At 37.0% G+C, this 5,154-nt stretch overlaps 1 protein-coding gene across 1 annotated transcript in view; it reads right to left on the bottom strand.

The window, feature by feature from the left end:
- tmem51b (transmembrane protein 51b) overlaps window positions 1-3,271 on the bottom strand; it is an 8,383-nt gene extending 5,112 nt beyond the window's left edge. Inside the window, exon 1 of the mRNA XM_024269050.2 lies at window positions 2,970-3,271. The gene's annotated coding sequence lies outside the window, so the exon portion shown is untranslated. The remainder of the gene's footprint in view (window positions 1-2,969) is intronic.
- Between the last annotated feature and the right edge of the window lie 1,883 nt (window positions 3,272-5,154).

Raw genomic sequence — 5,154 nt, 5'->3', positions numbered from 1 at the left:
GTGACCACCTGTTGATCTCACGCTCCGATCTACCCTTTTTTAAATGTAATTATCCTTTATAAATGTCCTCCGTCATCAGAAAAACTAAACAAGAACATGTTAAAAACACAATTTTAATTGTTTGTGTCAAAATGCACACAATGTTGTACGTGTTGATCAACCACGCTTAAACTGGTTATCATGCAAATGGATGTTAAGGCAGCCAAATGTAACGTTTATACTATAACTGGAGTTTCACTGAAACACGTCTGCTGGCTTCAGCGACAGGGCGTGTCAGCTTCTACTCGTCTGAGTGAGCAGATGTCAAACCAGCAGTTGTAAGAAAACAGGTAAAGAAAAAAACGTGCAGCTTCCACAAGCCTCAACATGAAGCACAGAAGTGGAGGAGCGACAGAAAAATACAACATTTTTGCATTCCTGAGTGAAAATATAGCATCAAAACACAAATTCAAAGAAGTCTACTTTTTTTTTATAACTACTAGTTTGACTATAGAGTTGACAAAATTTGTATAAAATTGATCAACATATGTTCCTATTTTAAACCTAAAGAATACAATACAAGAAAATTAACTAGTACAAAACTTATTGGAAACAAATAAACATTTTTTTTATATTTATATGAAAACTGGTTTTAAAATCCCCAAAATAGCCTCCAAAGTGACCCACAAAACAACCTTTAACAACATGCTACACAACGCCTCTACGTGCCTCACAACTTGCGTCACACATGCATATTTTGACAGACAAAAAAAAAACCTTTGTTGATCATAACACTGAACAAAAACATGCCAACGTGTATCAAACATGGAGTTTGGGCTGCCTACTTCTATCAAAACAAAACATGCAAATTAAAATATTAACTGTCAATCTGCTTTCATGCATGAAAAGCACAGCTTTTTATTTTTTCGTATAAACATCACACAATACACAAATAAATGACCAGTGTACAAATATTGTGTTGTTTATTTACAATTCATTAGTAATTCATGCATCAGTTACGTCATTTTAATGTGATACGTGAAAGTTATACATCGGTGGTTCATGCGTGAAAAGTCTGTAGGACAAACGTGGAGCGGTCGTGAAAAGCCACAAATCTGTGTATGCATCTCGCAAAAATCATGCACAATTGCATGACGTTTTTGTAATAATTTATGTAATATTTGCGTGTAAGCTACATAAAATACACTAAATAAACTGCGTAGTTCTTAAATGACCAAAAACTTTTCAGTCAAAACACCTGATGGAGATCTGTGCACATCGAAGAACGGAAGAAACGGTAATGAATTATGGATATCAGGCATGTATCATGAAAGATCGAAATTAGATGTGTGGACAGTGAGTAAATTGTATGTAGCGGCAGTGTGACAGCCTTAACTAACTAACTAACTAACTAACGTCAACTGTATCCTCTTTTTCAATGATGCAACATTTAAGTCTACAGAAAAATTCATCATCTATTGAAATAATTTGGCAACTTTGGTAAAAATGGAATGTAGATTATTGTGTTTGTTGAAATGGTTAAAAAAATGTAAATTACAATATATTTATGTTTTGAAAAATATAATGCAAATTTCTCTAATCTGCATGGAAAAAATGAGCGTCAATGAAGAAGTAATGGGAATGAAATCTTAGGTTTAGGAATGAGAAGAGTTTGTAGTGAGATTTATTGAATATATGTGCTGCTAACTTTACAGTTATATCTTACTATGTGTATTTCAAAACACAAAACAAACTCAAAAAAGTTAAGAAATAAAGGCCTAATATGACATTTTACTTTTCTTAAACAATTACAGATTAAATACCCACAAAATATATATTTTAATATAACAAATATTTTGGTTCACAAAAATTAAAAACTAAAATATTGAATATTATTTGCATTTTCCTGAGACAAATTAAATTTAGTCTGAATTATAATAAAAAGTCCATAAATAATTGTTGCTTGTTGTTTTTAGCATTTATTTACTCTTCTCCTTTTGTTTAAAGAAAACTTTTTGTACATATTTTTATGGCAACAAAATCTGCTGTATTCTGACTATTTTTCTTCTTCTTGGATTGCAGTTTTTCCCATTTATACCAATAAATGATAATTGTTTTGGTAAGAGGTTTAGTGGTTTAGTTGTTAGTCTATATTAGCAGATAAGGAAGAATCTTTAACAACTCTGCAGAAAAGAGACAAAAAAACAAAGTTGAAATACTGCCAAACTATTAAACTCATTAATATTAAAGAAACACAGTTGTAGCTTAATAATAAAGAAACTTGGGATCATTCACAACCAAAAACATTCTCAAATCTAAAGATGTGAATTTGTCAGAATCCATTCTAAAAGAGGAAGATGTGTATTGTAAACATTGTAAAGCAATAATTAGTGGTGGGGGGGGGGGCTAAGACCCACCCCCCACACCTGTTCAAGACCTTAGAAAGACAATCTGAACAAAGACTGCCCACTCCCCCCAAAATATTTCAAATAAATCCCATAAAATGACGAAAAATTCATTTGATTGATAAAGATCCGCAAAGCATCGTGGGAAATGTGTTCAGGTGTGAATGAGCTAAAGGCCTTGAGAGCCGCGTGCGCAAAGGCGTGTCCACCCCAACACATCAGTACGTTTACTGCACTAGACACCCTGAAACTCTGCAGGGAATAAAACGGCTTCAAATGACAGTTCATTGGTTAAAACACGAGCAGGTAGACGGACAAAACGTTAAGGGAAACAAATAAACAAACAAACAAAAACAGCGACATGGTAACTTTCGTCCTTTGGCTGCAGTGAAGTCAGCCCTAAACCAAACAGGAAGGGACCTCAGAGGGACGAGCTGTGTCATTACCTGAACCTTAAACCAGAGTCACAACACTCAGACCTCATTAAAATGTCCCGCAGTGCTCCGAAGACGGTGGTTAGTAGTAAAATGAGGGGCTCAAACTGCTTTAATTCACCTAAAATAACCATTTTAAAACGGGCCTTACCTTTACGCCGCTCACTGCCCAAGGACTTCCCTCTTCATGGGTGAGTTACCTGGATCAGACAGGTGTTTCAGGAAGACGACGACGAAAAAAAAGAAAAAAAAGAAAAAAAAACGAAAAGCAAAGAAATGTGAAATCTCCCTTCTTTTATGACAGACTGAAGCAGGTTTATTCAGAAAACGTGCGGCGCTGCAGGTAAAAAGACTCGGAGAACTTTGAACGAATCCAGCCGGAGAGACTCCCTCTGTTAGTCACCACCGCTCCCCTGGGTCCTAGCGCCAATCACATCTGTTGGTCAAAGTCACAGGAGGGGTCACTGAGGGGTGATAAGGACACTCAAAATCCAAAGTAAATTTAGCTTTATAAATCTGTTGTTAATAAACACCAACATTAATTTAAAAGGAAACATTGTAAAACTAATTATTAATACAAATATGCCGATCTACCTCTGACTGGAAGATTGCTAGTTTGGTTTCATTGCTCCTGGTACTTATATGTTGGCATCAGTGTTCAGCCACGGACCCGCCATCAGTGTGTGAATGTGTCTGTACGTGTTAATGACACTGTGATTGTAAAGCACTTTGTGTCTAAGAAGATAGTAAAGTGCAATGTATTCTCCATTTACCATTTTAATATAAATATAAATCACCAATATGAAAACATATGTCTAAATTAGACTTTTAAACTTCCTTTGTGGAGATCTGCAGAAGTCATAAATGTTAATATGGGGAAGAGAATTAAAGAGAATGGACATGTCTTTTTCTTTACTGTTTTCTATATGAACAATGTGCAGCTTTCTAACTGGAGACTCGTTTATTCTTTTATTAAACATTTTAAGAATTCCTTCCTTCCTGTCATTCTTTCATCCATCCTTCCTTCCCATCATCCTTTCAGTCTTCCATCCTTCCTTCCTTCCTTCCTTTCCTCCTTCTTTCCTTTCTTTTCTGTTTTCCTTTCTTTCCTTCCTTCCTTCCTCTATTTCCTGTCATCATTTCATTCTTTCATCCTTCCTTTCTTTCTTTCCTGTCATCCTTTCATCCATCCTTCCTTTTCCTTCTTCCCTCCTTCTTGTCATTCTTTCATCCTTCCTTCCTTCCCATCATCCTTTCATTCTTCCATCCTTCCTTCCTTTCTATCCTCCTTTCTTCCTTCCTTCCAGTCATCCTTTCATCCATCCTTCTTTTTCCTTTCTTTCCTCCTTTCTTCTTCCTTCCCTCCCTCCTTCCTGTCATTCTTTCATCCATCCTTCCTTCCTTCCTTCCCATTGTCCTTTCATCCTTCCTTCCTTTCTTCCTGTCATTCTTTCATCCTTCCTTCCTTTTTTCCATCCTTCCTTCCCATCATCCTTTCAGTCTTCCATCCTTCCTTCCTTCCTTTCCTCCTTCTTTCCTTTCTTTTCTGTTTTCCTTTCTTTCCTTCCTTCCTTCCTCTATTTCCTGTCATCATTTCATTCTTTCATCCTTCCTTTCTTTCTTTCCTGTCATCCTTTCATCCATCCTTCCTTTTCCTTCTTCCCTCCTTCTTGTCATTCTTTCATCCTTCCTTCCTTCCCATCATCCTTTCATTCTTCCATCCTTCCTTCCTTTCTATCCTCCTTTCTTCCTTCCTTCCAGTCATCCTTTCATCCATCCTTCTTTTTCCTTTCTTTCCTCCTTTCTTCTTCCTTCCCTCCCTCCTTCCTGTCATTCTTTCATCCATCCTTCCTTCCTTCCTTCCCATTGTCCTTTCATCCTTCCTTCCTTTCTTCCTGTCATTCTTTCATCCTTCCTTCCTTTTTTCCCTCCTTCCTTCCCGTCATCCTTTCATTCTTTCATCCTTCCTTCCTTCCTTTCATCCTTCTTTCCTTTCTTTCCTCCTTTCTTCTTCCTTCCTTCCTTCCTGTCATTCTTTCATCCTTACTTCCTTTTTTTCCTCCTTCCTTCCTTTCCGTCATCCTTTCATTCTTCCATCCTTCCTTCCTTTACCTTTCTTTCCTCCTTTCATTCTTTCCTCCATTCCTTTCGTCAATTTATTCATCCGTCCGTCCATCCATCCATCCATCCATCCATCTATCATCCCTCCACAGAACCAGTGTCACAGCTGCTAGAGCCAACCCAGCTATCTGGACGTAGGTGGAGAACCTCAAAGTCACATGTTTGTTGCAGGGCTCCACACCGAGTACTATTTATCGATCAGAATTAGCCTATGA

The sequence above is a fragment of the Oryzias melastigma genome, linkage group LG5, assembly GCF_002922805.2.
Source record: "Oryzias melastigma strain HK-1 linkage group LG5, ASM292280v2, whole genome shotgun sequence".
In the NCBI taxonomy this organism is placed as follows: domain Eukaryota; kingdom Metazoa; phylum Chordata; class Actinopteri; order Beloniformes; family Adrianichthyidae; genus Oryzias; species Oryzias melastigma.
This window is presented reverse-complemented; position numbering and strand designations above follow the sequence as displayed.